Source organism: Mastigoproctus giganteus, chromosome 4 (genome assembly GCF_048544385.1).
Source record: "Mastigoproctus giganteus isolate SK-2022 chromosome 4, ASM4854438v1, whole genome shotgun sequence".
Lineage (NCBI taxonomy): Eukaryota > Metazoa > Arthropoda > Arachnida > Uropygi > Thelyphonidae > Mastigoproctus > Mastigoproctus giganteus.
In genome coordinates this window covers 205,831,741-205,851,940 of record NC_143578.1, presented here as the reverse complement: position 1 = coordinate 205,851,940, position 20,200 = coordinate 205,831,741, and the positions used below count along the sequence as shown (strand labels likewise).

Here is a 20,200-nt window from a genome sequence, read left to right as displayed (position 1 = left end):
AATCCTTTATTCCACACTCCACCTTAAAATCTCGTTCTCTGTGTAATCCTTGGTTTTCCAATAAATGTGACAAGTCTGTTCAAGATAAGAATGTAACATATCACAATTGGCTCACATATGAATCTCCAGGTTCATTTTCTGCATACACCAAAGCTCAAAACAACTGTAAAGCAGTTTTTAATCAGTTCAAAAAATAGATTTTGCACGGGCTAAAAGTAGAAAACTTGCTTCTTGTCCAAGCAGAGTCGAGCATTCTGGTCTCTTGTTAAAGCTATTGGCTGCAACTTTTGCCCATCTCTGTTAAAACCTGATAGTTTTGTTGCCATCTCAACTAAAAATAAAGCCAACCTGCTAGCATCCTACTTTCTCCTCACTCTCTGTCCCATGTACACCCAGGATCCTGAGTTGGATATAATAATTTTTCGCTTTCTTGGTGATTCCTTTCTACTTCTCTCTCTTTCAAGGTAACTCAGAAATTTTTTTTTTGGCTGGTGCAGCATAAGCCTCAGGATTCCTTGCACTATATGGCTATAATAATAATAATAATAAACAATAAAGTATATCAATATGGATACTGAATACACAACAGCATAAAAGAAGAACAACCATGGACTGGACTGCGTCCCATGAAATGCAATCCACCGAATTGTCACCACAATTAGAAGAAACAAGGAAGCGGCCACAAATCCCGGATGGGACCTGATCCCACGCAAGATTCTAAACCCAGACATTGGAGATACCAGCAGCTTCGCTGTCTAAGCCACATTGGCAATCAAACCAAGCGCTCTTGCCTGGTTCTCTTTTATTCTTTCCCGGCCGGGAGGGAGGGGGGGAGGGGGGAAGGTACACAGGTACCTGTCTCCTCCCGTCTGCTGCCTCCTTCTTCTGCCTGGTGAGGCATGAGCCTGCCTCACTGACTTTCTCGGGTCGCCTTCTCTATCGTCCCCAACCTGTGTTCCCCCTAATCTGTCTAACTCGCCAGTGTACACCCCCACAATTTATCAATTAATTACATCTAAATTTAAACTGCACTTACATAAACCTCTCTCAGCCTTTTATATTCTAGCGCTAAGCGCCCCCTTTTTGAAGACAAAGGGCAACTGGAGAATAACAATTAATTAGATCTTGGATATCGTCTGTATTGCAATGAAAGCCTCTGCAGTTCCATTGTAAAATACAACGCATTATTTGTTTTTAGTTGATGAAGCTGATTCTGATTGCTTTTTGAAGGTGACTGATTTATGACATTCCAATTTCTGTTTGTCTTTTTTTAGGTAAACTGGCCGACCGGTGTCCATTTCTTCTTCTTTGGCATGGATTTCTAAAATGGGATCTTCCCGAATAGGTGTGTCATCTGTGTCTCATGACCTGTCCAAATTGCAAAGGTGATCCTCCATAGCCAGGTGGGCAGGAGCAGCAAGTGCATAGCACATGCTTCTTGATTAGACCGGGGTTCAAGCCCGTGACCACCAAATATGGAGGATGCAGAAAGGTCAGGAAATGACCACCGCATATCCCCGGAGCAATATGGCCTTAGCTGCTAATGCTCCTAAAAAATAAATAAATAAATAAATAAATAGCAAAGGTGACCATCCTGCATATTCCAAGACATGTAAAGTGGAAAACTGAGATAAAAATAGTAAAATACAAGGTTGAGAACAAAGTTAGTTACCAAGAAGCAAGAAAACTAGTTGCACCAACTATAAACCAAAATATTACCTATGCAAATGCTGTAAAAAAAATATCAATTAGTCTCCGTTCAAACCAATGTCACAGTCCCTACTAATAAATCAATTTCTGATTGGGCTAGAAATTTCCTCTCTGAGCTACAATCAACTGTACGCAAGCAACAATCCAAGACTACAGACCAAACAAATAATACTCCTCTGACAATACCAGCAGTATCTCCTCCTCCAGTGATTGCTACCACATCTCGTATTACAAACTCAAATGCTATGAAAAATATTCAGGACACAATATCTGAGGCAATAGTTGAGTGCTCCGCATCCGCTAAGTGGACTGCTCTTTTGTGTTCGGAAAGGCGTTTTAGCATTAGCATTAGTAGAGGCATTTGATGCAAGAAAGCAAGCTTATGCAGCATCAGCCAAAAAAAAAAAAAAAAACCCACTTCACCCCTCTGTTCGTTCAAAATACCTGTCCAGGTGAGCCTTAAACTTATTTAGGCTATCAACTTCCACGACAAGGGATGGAAGTCTGTTCCACCAACCAACCACCCACTGGCTAAAGGCAAATTTCTGCACATCTATCCTACATCTGTCTTTCCTCAATTTGAATTTATGCCCTTTCAGGTGATTATTCTGAGCGAGAGGAAGAATCCCATCAGCATTGAGCATGCTCAAACCATTCAAGGCTTTATACACCTCTATCAGATCACCTCGCTGGTGCCTAGTCTCCAGACACTGTAATTTGCAAAACTTAAGCCTTTCTTCGTAAGAGCACCCCTTTGTTCCATTCACTAATCTTGTTGCCCTTCTCTGTACTCGTTCCAGCATCTCTACATCCTTCTTGAAATGAGGTCTCCAGACCTGTATACAACTCTAGGTGTGGCCTGACCATTGCCTTATACAAGGGAACAATCACCTCCTCTGCTAGAAAAATTCCTATATATCATACACCAGGCGCTACTCTTGCAGCCCGTCTGCACTGCTCAGAGAACTTCATATCTGCCTGCACAACCACCCGAGCTGTTTTTCGAGCTGTCTCTCAGTTTCCCTGATGTAGCAGCTAGTGCAGTCAAGCCAAGAGATGAGGTAGACCAATCCGCTTTGTAGTAAGGTGGGGACAGGTGTTTTTACCTTAGAGATGAGGGATCATAATTTTCAGGTGGGGACAGGTGTTTTTACCTTAGAGATGAGGGATCATAATTTTCTGCCTGGGAGTTGTACGCATTTTAACCATGATTTTAAGACTCTACAAACTGTTGTGATAGGTTTGGGTCATCATCATCATCATCAGCCATTTTCAATCCACTGCAGGCCTCTCCAGCAACTTTCCAGTTCCTTCTGTTTTGAGCACTGGCCATCCATTTACTACCCAAAAACTAATGAATTTCATCTATCCATCTCCGCCTTTGTCTTCGAGGATTTCTTCTAGCTCCTCTTGGGGCCATTCTGTTATTTTCTTAGTCCATCTGTCATCATGTCTTCGAGCTATGTGTCCTGCCCAAGACCATTTTAGTTCTTTAGTTTTGATAAGAATGTCCTTTACTTGAGTTTGCTGCCTAATCCATGTGTTTCTCTTCTTATCTAACAGTCTGATTCCCAATATAATTCATTCCATTCTTCGCTGTGTAGTTCTCATCTTCTCTTCCATTCTTTTGGTGAGTGCCCAAGTTTCACTTCCATAAGTCATGGTGGGGAGTATACATTGGTTCATTATTTTACGTTTCAGACAAACTGGGATATTGCTCTTCAGTATGTGACTATATTTCGTGAATGCTATCCATCCAAAATTTATTCTACTCTTGACTTCCAGCCATTTATCATTATTACAGCTAATAACTTGTCCCAGATAAGTATATGACTCCACCTTTTCATTTCATTGCTCTTTCAATCATTATAACCCTTTCTGTGGCATACTTTTTCATCTTTACTTTTGTTTTAGCCATATTCATCTTGTCCAAAATCCTTACTAACTGTGCATAACTGATTAAGATTTTCCTCTAATTCTTTGGGATCGTGGCTTATGACCACAATGTCATCTGCAAATCGTAAATGGTTTAGGTACTCTCCGTTCAAATTGACTCCTTTCTGTGACCAGTCTAATCTTCTGAAAGCTTCCTCAAGGGCAGCAGTAAACAGCTTCGGAGATATTGTGTCTCCTTGTCGAACTCCTTTCTTGATTTTAAATTTCCTACTGTCTTTGCTTAGTCTAATAAAGGAGGTAGCACTCTCATATATTTTCCAAAATCATAATATATGGGGTATCTATGCCTTGTCTTTTCAGTGCCCGAAACATTGCCTTATGCTGTACGGAGTCAAATGCCTTTTCATAATTCACAAATGCCAGGCATAATGGTGTTTTATATTCATTTGCTTTCTCCATTAGCTGTGATATTACGTGAAGATGATCCATAGTTGAAAATCCTGTCCTAAAGCCAGCTTGCTCTTTCGGTTGATTCTCATCAAGTATTCTTTCTAATCTGTAGTAATGACCCTTGTGAACAACTTGTAGATGTGGGATAATTGGTCTATAATTTCCAATTTCTGATTTATCTCCTTTCTTATGCAGCAAAACTATGATTGAATTATTCCTGCTTAGGCATCACACCTTTTCTAATGCACTTTGTGAAGAGCCTTGCCAGTTTTTGTGTTATGTCTCTTCCTCCCAATTTTAACAAATCTACAGTAACTTCATCTTCCCCCGGGGCTTTCTGATACTTCATTTTCTTCAATGCATGTTCTACCTCATCAGGAAGAATATCGGGTATGTCGTATGTGTTGCTACTTTGCAATCCATCTTCCCCGCTGCTGGCATCATTCCCTCGCTCCTTGTATAATTCTCTATAGTAGTCTTCTGCTATTTGAATTATGCCTTCTCTGCTGTTTATAAGTACACCATCGCTATTCTTCAGTTTCAGTATCATTTGTCTTTCTGTATTACTGCTCATGGCTGCTGATTTAAATCCTTTGTTTTCCCTTAATGCATATTCTACTTTTCTTGTGTTAAATCTTCTTATGTCCTCTCTGAGTCTCTTTCTAATGGCTTTGCATAACTCAGTATACTCAATTTTCTCCCTGTCAGTGTTTTTCTTGTTCTTCATTTGTCGACTTCGGTTCATCATGACAAGTGTTTCTTGACTAATTTTTTATTCTTTGGATTTCTTTTTACCTATAGGTTTCTTGGGCTTTATCACTTCCAGAAAGTTGTAATATTCCTCGTCGATATCTTGGTCCTGAGCAGTCTGCAGAAGCTCAAACGTGTTTTTAAGTTCCAGTACATACTGCTTTTTCTCCTCCTCTGTTATCTCGAAGACCATTGTATTATTTACTCAAGTCACTTTTTTCCTTTCCTACATCTATATCAAGTGTACATCTTACCATTCTGTGATCACTTCCAACATTTACCTTATTCAGGAAGATAACGTCATTCACAATATATCTTCTGTTAGTGAGGATGAAGTTGATTTCATTAGTTGTTAATCCATTTGGACTCTTCCATGTCCACTTTTTGCTCACCCTTTTCTTGAAAAAAGTGTTCATTACTGACAGTCCTTGAGATTCTGCAAATTCCACAAGTCTTTCACCTCTTTTATTTCTTTCACCAATTCCAAAATTTTCTATAGTTCCTCTTTCTGCGCTGTTTTGTCTTTTTCCAACCTTAGCATTGAAGTCCCCCATAATAATAGTGTAGTGGGTTTTCTGCTCATCTAGAAGACTCTCAATTTCGGTGTACATTTCTTCAACCTCTTCATCATCATGGCTCGATGTTGGTGCATAAATCATTATAATCTTTAGCTTATACCTCTTAGAAATCTTGAGTATTAGTCTTGACACCCTTGGTGATGTACTTTTGAATTCCTAAATGTTGTTTTTTATATCTTTATGGACCAGAAAGCCAACTCCACCTTCACTCCTTTCACTGTTTCCATTGGTGTACAACAGATTTCCACTTGATAAACTTATAAGTGATTCATTTCTTCTTCTTGTTTCAGACAAACCGATGATATACCAATTCACATTTTTTAATTCCTTTTCCAGCTCTAATATCCTGTCTTCACCGATGAGTGATCTTATGTTATAACAGGGCAAGTTTAGTTTCCGTGCATGGCAGCCTGGTCGTACCCAGAGATTCTTAGCACCCTCTGCTTCCACTCTGATCCTCTCGCTGCTGTAAGAGGGAGAGTGAAAGCTGGTGGGGACTGAGGGGCCATTTGTTTTGTCGTGCTGTCATATGCTGGAGGGTTTGGTCTTTTCCTCTTCACACTGACCAGGCGTCTTGAAGAGAACCACTCTACACGTTCATTGCCACCTAAGTGATGTAACAGGGCTTACCATCGAGAAGGTATGCATGAGTGGATTTTAGGGAGGCAGGCCAACCGGACTTCTCCTAAATCTTCTGTAATAGAGAGATATTGGATCCATCAGTGTTTTAGGCTGAGTGTCTGATAAAACACAGGATACCTGTTCCCCTCTAAGCCCCTATGAGATAAAGGCGCTCGTGGCTGAGTAATTACCTTGGATGTTTCTGTTGGTCGCTGTGTGGCCATATGTCTGTAGGTCACACCTGTCAAGGGTATTGATGGGATAGCCACACCTCGTGAGATCCGCCTTGACTTTAACAATTTCGTTGCGCCTCTCATTTACAGAGCTAGAGTGTGTCCAGGCACGAGTTAGCAAGGTTCATGCAGTGCCAAGAAGATGGCTACAGGCGTATGCTGACCGGAAGTTGGTAAATTGGCTAGCACACATTGGTTTACGATGGATAGTTGTCTTCAAGCACAAGGGTGTCTAAGTATGGTATGGTGTTGTGTTGTGCTGTCCGACTCTAGCTCGATGGTGAATTTTATGAAAGGGGACAGAGGATTTAGGTGGTCTAAGATTCGGTCACCTGAATTTATGGGGATAACCACGAACACATTGTCCACATAGCGACACCAAAAAGTAATGGGATCTGGTACATTTGTAAACGCACGACTTCTAATTCCTCCATCGAGATGTTTGCCATGACTGAACTAACTGGAGAACCCATGGCTGTGCTGTGCGCTTGTTGGTAAATGGAGTCGTTGAACACGATTGCACCACCTGTTAAGCACAGTCTGAGGGTGGTGGAGATATCGTCTGGTGTTAGTTTGGTTCTGCTGCCAAGGGTTTGATCGTTATCTAAGAGTTGCTCTGCACATGTGATGGCAAGTTCTACTAGGATGGAGGTGAAAAGTGAAACTACATCAAATGATGCCATGATTTGATCTTGTGAGATGGATATGGTTCTGATCCATTCTATGAATTCACTACTGTTAGAGACGGTGTTGGTGGTCTTGCCTACTAGGGGAGAAAGGAGCCCCGAGACAAACTTAGCTAATTCATAGCTCAGTTGTTGTTGTTGTTGTTTGGTTTTTAGGAGCATTAGCAACTAAGGCCATATTGCTCCGGGGATATGCGGTGATCATTTGCTGACCTTTCCGCATCCTCCATATTTAGTGGTGACGGGCTCGAACCCCGGTCTAATCAAGAAGCGTGTGCTACGCACTGCTGCTCCTTCCCACCTGGCTACAGAGGTGCCTCATCATAGCTCGGTGAGCCACAACAGGAGACAATGGGTCTTAACGGTGTACCTTCTTTGTGAACTTTCGGTAGTCCGTAGAACTGTGGAATCTGGCAGCCGGAGGCACGGAGGTGATTACATTATCTAAGAGTTGCTTTGTTTGTATGTATCTAATCTAATATATGTATATTTCCCATTATTAAACTTGTCATAATCTATTTTTGTATCCGTTTTCACTCTGTGTTACAGTAATTTTAGTTTCATAATGAATCCAGAGCGCACAGGCCTCTTTAATCATATTTCATATAATATATAGGGATATTCGCATAAGAGTTTACTAACTTCTCATCTTAAGTTATAGTTTTATTCAGTAATGGTAATAAAGATGGTGTAAAAATTTAAAATGAAACAATTTTTTTTTTTGAGACCTGAGATTTGAGGCTCCCTCGATTTAAGAGGCCCCAGGCATGCGCCTCGTGCGCCTGTGCCGAAATCCGCCACTGGTTAAAGAAGCATTGCAGGATCATCTAGAGAAGACAGCAGTAATAATTCAGACACAGCATGTTAAGGTTTGTTAAGGGGAAGTCTTGTCTGACCAATTTGATTGGATACTATCATGTGTTCACAAAGGAACTAGATGCAAAAAATAGTTTTGATATCATATACTTGGATTTCAAGAAAGCTTTTGATACCGTTGTTCATGGAAGACTACTGTACAAATTGGAGCAGTATGGAATTAAGGGCAAGTTGCTACAATGAATAAAAGGATGGTTGAGTGGGAGAAGATAGAATGGTAATAAACGGATACTGCTCTACGTGTACTAATGTTATTAGTAGTGTCCCTTTAGTTTCGATGTTGGGCCCATTGTTGTTTTGTATATTTATCAATCTGCTCGGGGACTGGGTCAATCTGGATTTTCGGATTTTCCGGATTCTCAGGCAGTACTTTTAAAATTCAAATTTAAGATGGAATAAGGAAGAGATGACCAGGTAAATTTTGACAGTTTATTCATTAGCAAATAAAGCATGATTCATTTATCAAAACGAGCAGCTTTAAGGAAAAATAAAGTCAACACCTGACAAAGATCTAAACAAAAATTTTCACCACAAAAAAAAAAACAGAAGAAAAAAAAAAAGAGAGTGTAATGCTTGAAATCGTTTTTAAAAATGAACAATGTAAAAGAAAAATACAGCATATAAATGAAAGCAGAAGATACTTATTTTATATAAATTAATTATTTGTTTTAGTTTATTAACGAAACATTTTCATATAAAATACAAAGTTCGAAAAACAAATATTCATTCGTTCTTTTCCACGATTTCTGTTGCACTGCTTGTGGATGGAACACTTGCAGCTTCTACTCTATCTGCTACACTGCTTGATGCTTCTATTGCTTTCTTTAAATACTTTCATATATCATCTTGTTTACAACTTTGTAATTTCTTTGTGATAAAATTATATCACAAAATTATGCACCCTGTGCGCATGCATGATGTCCTGAAGACTGAAGCTATGGTTCTGTTCCATAAATTTAATAACTGTTTCAATGGACTTTTCTGCAGTAGCCCAAGATATCTTTTCTTCTTCAACTTTGTTGTTTTCTTCACCAGATTCTTCTGAATAACTCTCTTCTATCTTCTCAGGAGTTATAATGCTTTGAATAATTTCTTGATCAGTGAAAGTTGCTGCAACTTCAACATCATCTTCAATGCGTATCCACTCTTCTATGTCATCAGCATTAAGTTTGCACAGACGGTTGTCTTCTGTACATAATTTAACAGTTTCCATCATTTCTTTCACTTCAGATGCCTTCAGCTTTATGTGAAATCCTTCAAAATCTTTGTTTCGGTCAGATGAGGTTTAACATTGACAAATGCAAAGTACTGCATATGGGTAGCAGTAATCCCAGAGAAATGTACCAACTGGGTGTTGTTACACTCAGGGTAATGGAGAATGAAAGAGACCTGGAGGTAATTGTGCAATGAGATTTGAAGTTTTCTGAGCAGTGCAGAGAGGTAGCCAGAGTAGATCATGGGGTCTTGTCAACAGGAATTTGATATACAGGAATTTTGCGAGCAGGGATAAGGAGGTGATTATCCCCATGTATAAGGCCACACCTTGAGTACTGAGTACAAGTCTGGAAACCTCATTTTAGGAAGGATGTAGAGTTGCAAGAACAAGTACAGAGAAGGTTATTGTTATTTGGTTTTATTTAGGAGCATTAGCAACTAAAGCCATATTGCTCCGGGGATATGCGGTGGTCATTCCCTGACCTTTCTGTATCCTCCGTATTTGGTGATCACAGGCTCGAACCCAGGTCTAATCAGGACGCGTGTGCTACGCACTGCTGCTCCTGCCCACCTGGCTACGGAGGCGCCAGTACAGAGAAGGGCAACAAGACTGGTGAGGGGAACAAAGGGGTGCTCCTAGGAAGAAAGGCTTAAGTTCTGCAAACTGCAGCTTCTGGAGACTGGGCACCTGCGAGCTGATCTGATTGAGGTGTATAAGGCCTTGAATGGATTGAGCAGGCTCAATACTGATGGGATCCTTCCTCTTGCTCAGATTAAAAACCTGAGGAGGCATAGATTCAAACTGAGGAAAGACAGTTGTAGAACAGATGTGCAGAAATTTGTATTTAGCCCGTGGGTAGCTGATTGCTGGAACAAGCTTCCATCTGTTGTTGTGGAAGTTGATAGCTTAAAGAAATTCAAGGCAGAACTATACAAACATTTGGAATGAATGGATCAGTGAAATGGGAAGGGTTTTTTTTTTTTTTTTTTGGCTGATGCTGTATAAGCTTGTTTTCTTGTATCATATGCCTATACTAATGCTAATCTCATAAAAATTATTCTTCTGCTCCTAGGCTTATCTTTGATGACACTCAGATTTCTAGACAAGATCACATATCTGTATTAGGATTACTCAGGAGGTTGCTAAGATGGATGAATGCAGAGCTGGCCAGTCTAACAGAGCAGAAAAAGATTTAGAGAGCAATGAAACATACTGAAGCTACAAATACTGAAAGTACAGGAACAAGAAGTTTTTCATGTATGTGAATACAAAGAAGAAGAAGCAGAAAATAAGCCAGATCAAACCCTTTCACGATGAGTCATAGATAACTCAAATGATGTTACTGAGGAATTAAACAGATATCTTGCATTGATCTCTAAAAATGAAAGATTCTTCATAGTGAAGAGAGGCTATATGAGTGAGACTGAGCTCTATCAAATTAGTGATATTTAAATTACAGATGTTTTCTGGGAAAACCTTTGAGTCTAAAGGCCAGTAGGCTCCTCAGTTTATGGCAGTGAGATGTAACGTATTCATATATTTCAGTGATTTACTATGAACTAAAATGATGCTTTGCACTAACTTGTTGATCTAGTAAATTTCCCATAATCTGAAGCTTTCAGCCCCAAACCCCTAGTTATAGACTTTACTATTACATACTATCTCGCATCTCTCACACTGTGGAGTATACTTAATAACTGGGTTGTCACTCATTTTATCAACTGGGTACTTACCTGCCCACTGATGACCAGCCAACAAGCTTCAGAATTGTGCTGCCTGGGTGGTGGTATTCACAGAGAATGAGTAAGATTAGTCCTCTCCAGTGGCAAAGTATTGCTTATTCTAGTTAGTGCAACATCACGGGAACTTGTGAATGCATTCACACTATGAGATGTAACAAAAACAATGCCATTTTACCTACTTCAGTGATTTACTATGAACAAAATGATGCTTTTCACTAACTTGTTCATTTAGTAAATCTCTGTAGTATGAGACGTTCAGCCCTAAACCACCCCTTTTTAGTTATTATTTTAGTAATTAATTGATAAGGAGATAACTACATATACTTTTCATTTCCACAGAAAACAAAAAAAAAAAAAAAAACGAACATGCCTGAAACTAAATTGTTAATTATTATTTAGCTATTTTATCTTATTTTATTATTATTATTATTTTTTTTTGTATTTTGGTCAGTGCAGGAAAAGTCTGTGGCTTCCTTGCACTTATAACCAAATATTAATAATACAGTAAAAATCACTGCTTTCATATGTTATTAGTTAATCAGTAAATAATTAACAAAAACATAATCCAGCTCATTATCTGTCCATTAAAGATCATAAATGATATTATTTATGGCCAACTACAGGCTAGCTAATGAGCTATACTGTAATGGGCCATTATGGTTCAGTCCTTTCTTCAGTGTTCACCTGCTTTAACATTTCTTACTCCTTGACTGACTTGTAAGTTCAAAATTAGCCTGTTCATAATTGAAGGCTAATTAAGCCTGTTCACAGAATTATGAGACTGCTCTTAGGAATACTTCCATGCCAGAACAGTTCCTCTGTGATCTTAATTTACAGTTATCCCTGGAATTTACCACAGGCTCCCACATATGTGTATTTTGCTATGGTTGGAAATAACAAATAACCATTTCTCAATAGTGAAGCTTTATTTCACAGTCTGTACAGGTGAGAAGATTCTATTTATTGTTATTATTATTATCATTAGCCATATGATGCAAGGAAGCCTGAGGCTTTTGCTGCACCAACCAAAAAAAAAAAAAATGTCTGAGTTACCCACAGAGAGAGAGAGAGAGAGAGAGAGAGAGAGAGAGAGAGAGAGAGAGAGAGAGAGAGAGAGAGAGAGAGAGAGAGAGAGATGAGAGATGTTGTTGTTGTTTTGGTTTTTAGGAGCATTAGCAAACTAGGGCCATATTACTCCGGGATATGCAGTGGTCATTCCCTGACCTTTCCACATCTTCTATATTTGGTGGTGATGGGCTCGAACCCCAGTCTAATCAAGAAGCATGTGATACGCACTACTTCTCCTTCCCACCTGGCTACGGAGGCCCTGAGAGAGAGAGAGAGAGAGAAAGAGAGAGAACAAAAGTCAGAAGTTGAAGGGAATCATCAAGAAAGAGAAGAATGATGATATCCAGCTCAGAACCCTGGGTATGCCAAGCCCATACTCACCAGATGTGAGTGGGGTTTGCACATGTAATGTATGAACCAACATTAAACTTTAGTACTGAGTTCAGAATCTCAGACTTCATATTAGCATTGGTAGAGGCATATGCAAGGAAACTAGCTTATATAGCATCGCCCAAAGAAAAAAAAAAAAAATTTCTTCCCTTTCACCCATTCATTCACTCCAAAATTTTGTCTAGTTCAGCCTTGAATTTATTTAAGCTGTCATCTACAACAGCCGGAAGTTTGTTCCAGAAATCAACCACCTGCTGGCTAAAGGCAAATTTTTGCACATCTATTCTAGAACTATATTTTCTCAATTTTAATTTATGCCCCCTCAGGTGTAGAATCAAAGCAAGAGGAGGAATCCAATCAGCATTGAGCTTGCTCAAACCAAGTCAAGGTCTATACACCTGAATCAGATCACCTCACAGGTGCCTAGTCTCCAGATGCTGCAATTTGCAGAACTTAAGCCTTTGTTCCACTCACTGATCTTGTTACTCTTCTCTGTACCCGTTCTAGCAGCTCAACATCTTTCCTAAAATGAGGTCTCCAGACCTGTATGCAGTACTCAAGGTGTGGCCTGACCATTGCCTGATACAAGGGGATAATCACCTCCTTATCCCTGCTAGCAAAATTCCTATATATCATTGACAAGACCCCATGACCTACTCTTGTAGCCTGTCTGCACTGCTCAGAAAACTTCAAATCTTACTGCACAATTATCCCCAGGTCTTTTTCATTCTCCGCTACCCTAAGTATAGTCCTGCAAAGTTGGTTACTCTGAGGTTACTGCTACTCATATGCAGTACTTTGCATTTGTCAATGTTAAACTTCAGTTACCACTTCTCAGCCCATCCACTCCACTTTTCTAGATCCTGTTGCAGTAGCGTATTGTCCTTACTGTCATTAACAACCCTACCAACTTTCATATCATCTGCAAACCTGGATATTAGGCCTGATATACCTTCATCAATATCATTGATAATACAGAAAACGACAATGAGCCCAACACAGACCCTTGGGGAACTCCACTAATAACATTAGTTCATGAAGAGTGGTATCCATTGATTACCATTAGAATGAGCAGCACCTGGAGTGTGAGGGTGCTGGGGGTTTCAGGGACTGGTGGGAGTCATCATGAAACAAATAAATACATGTGCTGTGTTAGTGTTAAAATGGAATTGATTTTTCTTATTCACATCCCCGTTTCTTTCCCAAATCTTTCTACTGCAAATTAGTTCTTGTTTGGTTAATCACTTTCCTTTTTTTTTTTTTTTCTCTTCTACACTTAATGCATGCTTGTCCTCGACTTATAGAAGACCCTGTACGCTTGTATTTTTACAGTTTAATAACAAAAACCAGATGTCTGAGTAAATACAGTAAACCCCCGCGAATAGCGGGGGTTACGTTCCTGAGAAATATTGCGAATACCGAAAACGCAAATACTGAGTTATGGCTTCCATAGTAATAAAGAAGTTCTGTTCCAAAGTATGAAATATATAAAAAAAACTAGTCTAAAATTTTGTCTATGTATGTATTATATGTACCTTCATAATATGACTATGTACATAGACAGCACATAGTGAAATGCTAGCATATGGCATCGAAATGAAAATAAGAAACAATTTAATATTAAATGTATTTATTAGAAATAATTTCAAATAAATCTTTCAAACCAGTGCCTTTGGTAGCTAAAAAAACATATCCCACCAGTGCTATCACCAGTTTCGCTAAAGTGTTGATAAAGGAGTTTTGCCTTTTCACGAATGATGAGTGAACTTAACAGAATTTTATTATGAGTTCGGTTTTCTAGCCACAGATTTAAAGCCTTTTCCATTTTATCTAATTTAACATCACGAGTTACATAGCAAATTTTTGAAGCAATTAGCGCATTTTCACGGACACTACGGCAGATTTTTTCTTCCGATTTTTTGATTGATCATACCGTTGACTCATTGATTTTATAATGTTTTGCCACTGAGGAGACACTCTCACCATTAGAAATTTTGTCTAATAACTCAATTTTATTCACTAATGTCATCACCTTTGATCTTTTCACATTTCCCTTGTTATTCGTAGCCATATTTTTGTACGGTAAAAAAGAACTTGTCCACAATAAAGTCACTTTCTTCCATTAACACCCTTGAAAAAGTCTGTTTTACACTGCAAAACGGTAGATTTATCACTTTTGTAAGCATATCAATTTATAAATTGATAAATTTATAAGTATATAAATTAAAAGCAAATGACGAAACCTTCCATAACAAGCACATAACACATACTGAACAAGGATTAGTGAGAAACATCCGCTCTAATGATTTTGTCACCCCCCTCTCTCCCCCCACCCACTGAGTGCTGTTTTGATCGGGAAAGATAATTTTAGCCACGCCCATGTTTTTTTATGGCAGAAAATGTTCATGGCACTTTAAAATTCACATTTTTTTTAGGTTTAATTTTATATTAAATCAGCAACCGCGAATAGCGGGGGTTTACTGTATTATCTTTTTTTAAGATACTTTTATAAAGGAGAATACGTAGGGAAAAATTAATCCCATGTATAACTCAACTAAGGAAAATTTAATCTTATCTTAGAATAAAACTTAGAGATGTATTTGTAACTTAACAGAAAAGGCTATAAGAAGCTTTGTTTCGAAATACTTCTTAAAATAATAATGCCACCTCTCCAAGGTTAAAGGAGGGGGGTGGGGGTGGTGGAGAAATTTAATTTGTTCGACAAAGCAGCAGAAGTTCTTATGGCGAAATATGATGTTGCTTGTGTGGGTGTAATCAGAGATCAATATCTGAACCTCCTAATACTGAATGATCCACTATGTAAGTATTGCTACCGCTTATAAGTATTGTATAGCACCCCTTTCCAGTCCTGTAATGCGACGTGGGGGGGGGGTAACAAAAGGTGTAGAGCAGTGGAGAAGGAATGATGCGATCACACCCTACTCTCTGACCATCACATATTGTGTAAGTTATAGGGACCTAAGTCCCAGATCTGGAGGGTCCAATAAAAAGCCAAGATTCCCTTAACTGTGGGAGAGTTTTCCTAGATATAAAAAGGTAGACCCCTTTAGAAAGGGGGATTGGAGGAGTTGGATGGAGGTAAGAGCCATTCAACAGAGGAAAGAGGAGTTCCACGAAAGAAGAGAATCAGAGAAAAGCTACAGGCAGGGAGACAGCAAAGGGAGGCGAAGCTGAGAAGAAGTTGCAGCTGCCACAGAGAAAATAGGAAGAAAGTGATCCCACCCGCATCAAGGTTGGTAAGTTAAAATACTTCCTGCAAGATGTCTGATAAAATGAATGGAAGAGAAAATTAATTTGCATTAACTCTTATTTAGAAAGAACGATAATGATTCAACACAAGAAAATGATTTCTTTCTGGAATATTGTATTGATGTGTTGTGTTCCTTCTAATTGCTATAATTTTTAATGTCTCCTAATGCTCTAATAAAAAGTATAATAGAGTTCCTCTAGCCTTGCGTGCTGAGTTAAAATAACAAGAATGGTAATACAGTTATTTGCACTATTCGCATGTAGTTTATGTTTAACTTCACTCATATTTTACTATTGTATAATGTGAAAATGCAATATGATTAAAGAGGCCTGTCCACTCTGGATTCATTATGAAACTAAAATTACTATAACATAGAGCGAAAACGGATACAAAAATAGATTTTGACAAGTTTAATAATGGGAAATATACATATATTAGATTAGATACATACAAACAAAAAGCTTTCGGTTGTTTTGTCAACCTTCCTCAGTTAAACTGACAGTTGAGAATGGAGCATGAGGGTGTGTACTGCCAATCTTGTCGTGAAGTATGTGATTAACTGTTGGTTGTTGAAGCCTGTGGCTGTAATGCATGCGGACGTTGCTAGCATTTGTCAATAGTCAGGATTGCTGTTTCGATGATAGGGTGGACTTGACATCCACTGTTCCTGTTGACTGAGGTATTGGAGCATTTGATGTTCAATGATTCCAACCAGGAGCGTCGGCGATAGTGGCGGGACTTATCCACAATCAGGACATCGCGACGTGGGTCAATGTCATGGTGGGTTGTCCAAACATGTTCGGCAATAGCTGAGTGCTCCACATCCGCTAAGCGGATTGCTCTTTTGTGTTCGGAAAGGCGTTTTTCGAGCCGTCTCCCAGTTTCCGTTAACATGGGTTCCCCAGTTAGTTCGGTCACGGCAAACATCGCGATGGAGGAATTAGAGAGTTGTGCATTTACAAATGTACCAGATCCCATTACCTTTTGGTGTCGCTAAGTGGACAATGTGTTCGTGGTTATCCCCAGAAATTCAGGTGACCGAATCTTAGACCACCTCAATTCTCTGTCGCCTTTCATAAAATTCACCATCGAGCTAGAGTCGGACAACACAATACCATACTTAGACACCCTTGTCCAGCGCGAGGGAACACGCTTGAAGACAACTGTCCATCGTAAACCAATGTGTGCTGGCCAATTTACCAGCTTCCTGTCAGAACATGTGCGTAGCCATCTTCTTGCCATTGCACGAACCTTGCTAACTCATGCCTGGACACACTCTAGCTCTGTAAATGAGAGGCGCACTGAAATTGTTAAAGTCAAGGCAGATCTCACAAGGTGTGGCTATCGCATCAATACCCTTGACAGGTGTGACCTACAGACACATGGACACGTAACGACCAAAGAAACATCCAACTCAGCCGCGAGCGCCTTTATCCCATACTACCCAAACCTATCACAACAGGTTTGCAGAGTCTTAAAATCACATGGGATAAAATGCGTACAACTCCCAGGCAGAAAATTACGATCCCTCATCTCTAAGGTAAAAACACCTGTCCCCACCTGACTACAAAGCGGATTGGTCTACAGCATCTCTTGCCGTGACTACACTAGCTGCTACATCGGGGAAACTGAGAGACGGCTCGAAAAATGCCTTTCTGAACACAAAAGGGCAATCCGCTTAGCGGATGTGGAGCACTCAGCTATTGCCGAACATGTTTGGGCAACCCACCGCGACATTGACCCACATCGCGATGTCGTGATTGTGGATAAGTCCCGCCACTATCGTCGACGCACCTGGTTGGAATCGTTGAACATCAAATGCTCCAATATCTCAGTCAACATGAACAGTGGATGTCAAGTCCACCCTTTCATCGAAACAGCAATCTTGACTATTGACAAACGCTGGCAACGTCCGCACGCATTACAGCCACAGGCTTCAACAACCAACAGTTAATCATGCACAAGATTGGCAGTACATGCCCTCATGCTCCATTCTTAACTGTCAGTTTAACTGAGGAAGGTTGACAAAACAATCAAAAGCTTTTTGTTTGTATGTATCTAATCTAATATATATATATTTCCCATTATTAAACTTGTCAAAATCTATTTTTGTATCCGTTTTTGCTCTGTGTTACAGTAATTTTAGTTTCATGAAAATGTAATGCATCACTGTTGTTTAATTTCATTAATAAATAAATAAATTCTTTATTGCTAATAAGTACAGGACATGTACTAGAGACAATAATACTCAACACGGCGACATGGCCAGGAGTTTTACATTATAAATGAAATTATAAATGAAATTAATTGGCAAAAAGGAAAAAAATTACCGTTACATGGAAATTAAGAGTTACAAACATGTAAATTATAAGTTACAAACATGTAAATTATGAGTTACAAACATGTAAATTGTAATAATGAAAAATGAGGACTAAACGTCATATGGAGGAAATTATCTCAGTTCCACAGATGGAATCCACTCGAGGAGCATGTGACGGTATTTGTAGTCGGTAGCTAATTTCTGAAGGTCGACTCCAAGACGGAGTAGTGCCTGAATTTTGGGGAGTGCCTGGGCAGGTAGGAACCGACTACACAGTTTCAACCGGTTGTATTTGAGGATTAGTGTGGGCTCTGACCTCAAGGATGGCGTAGGATTGTGCCACTGACAAAAATCCCAGATGTTTGGGGCGTTTATTACTCCTGTGTACATTTTTACTGAAGTCATTAAACGCCTGCTGTCAATTAACCTCGGGATCCTGGGTACATTTAGCTGCTCAGCCATGTCAGTTGTTCTCAATTGAGGGGGTCGGCGATGCTTATTTGTGGCCCATTTCAGGGTCCAGTGTGCTTGGTTTGAAATAAGTTCTCTCTCTGCTAATTGTCATCCCTATCAGGGAATAATCCCAGAATAGAAGCCAACTAGTCCTACTTCACCACTAGAAGAATAGGTTGGGGGAAAGGAGGGGAAGTCAGAGGCGATGGTATCCAAAACGCCATAACTACACTGATAGTGGACAATGTCGGGATTAGAACTGAAACCACGTATATTTGTGAAACGAATTAGGAAGTGTTTGGGAGGTTTAGATCTTTTCACAGGTAAGCTTACTCTATTAGTTTGACAATTCATGATGTATTCAATAGTAAGAAAAAGTGGGGTTGGACATGCTGTATGAAGTAATGAAATTTTTGGATACGGCTTACACATGGTAAGAATATACCCAGATCCTTGACATACTGTGGCCTCAACAATGGCCTCCCGCATACACACTACTTGGACTCCCTCCAGTCACTATCTTGCAGAGTAGAGGTAGCAAGATTATATATTAGCTGATCCAGAAGCTTCCTAAAGAGTTACCAATATGTTCAGTCCGGTGTACTAACTAGCGGCCGGCTTGCGAACACTGCTTTAGAGCTGTACCCCCGAAATGTAAGGAAGATTGGATCTTGTCATGATGTTCACCATAACCTCAAAAGTCATCAGTCATACTACATGATGGAAGAGATGGGGAAGGATTGACCGGAACTTAGTTCTGGAGACTAAACATGGGTTCCACCACTTCAACCCTCCAATAAGCAAAGTGGTGTATTACACCGGTTGATGAGAGTCATCTACCACCTAGTATTGCCTGGTAACACAGAGGGGCAGCATTCTTCCATGTGGTGTGGGTGTCACACCTCAACCCCTGCTTATATTGGTTCACACCTGGGTGGTCACCCAGGTGTGACCACCCTCCATGCACAGTGTGCTTGTGCATGGAGGTTATACCCATGATTACTAACAGTCCCACCATTGTGAAGATGCAAGCAGAGGATTTGGCTGTCACAGACCATCCGGACTTCGCCAAAATTGGGTCCACTTGACTTGAATGTCACATGAATATCAGTTCCATCAGCATTTTAGACTCCTAGGTAGCAAGTACAGCTTGTCTGGCATATCTGAGAGAATGTCTGTGACAACTTCAAGGACCAAAGTTTTTTGTGTAGACTCTGAATGGTATACATTTTACAAGTTTGTTTCAAATAAAGTGTCTGAAAATACAAATTATCTTGAAATCTTCCAGTACATACTGTCATCTCTTATTCGTGTTTCCATCTAATAGGAAATACAATTTTAATAAATGGAAGCACGAAAACAGCTTTGAAATTCAAAGGAGGAAATTGTACCTGTTGGCTATTGTACTTTTTTAAACCAAAATTGGTTTAAAAAAGTACTAATTCTACAGAATTCAGATTCAGAAGTTGATGAAACTTAAGTGATAACTTAAGTGATAAATAAACAGATAAAAAAGTATATTATTATAACAAATGAAAAAAGTAACCATTAATTTTTACTTTTTAAAATTTTTTTATTATAATTTTTTGAAATAATTTCACTGTAATGTTTGGAAATTAAGCCAAAAGAAGAATAAATTAATATTTAAAAGCATTTATGTATAAAGTTTTCATTTTTAGAATATTTTAAAAAATTGACAAAAAAAAAAAAAAAGTTCACCTCATATGGCTGGCCAACAGTGGAAAACTTACTGCTGTGAGTCCACACATATATGCATTTCAAAAAATCACTCCTGAATGGGTTAAGGTAAAGAGAACAGTCTGTAAGTTTTCACAAGAAATGTCTCAAACATCAGTCTACTTGGAAAAGAACCAGAAGGGTTTTACAACTTCATAGCACCAGTATTCAGAATGATTCATAGTACCAGAATTCAGAATGAT

At 39.2% G+C, this 20,200-nt stretch overlaps 1 protein-coding gene across 1 annotated transcript in view; it reads right to left on the bottom strand.

The window, feature by feature from the left end:
* Nucleotides 1-20,200, bottom strand: part of LOC150087340 (ubiquitin carboxyl-terminal hydrolase 20-like) — a 561,531-nt gene that overhangs the window by 44,934 nt on the left and 496,397 nt on the right. The gene's annotated exons all lie outside the window — the stretch shown is intronic.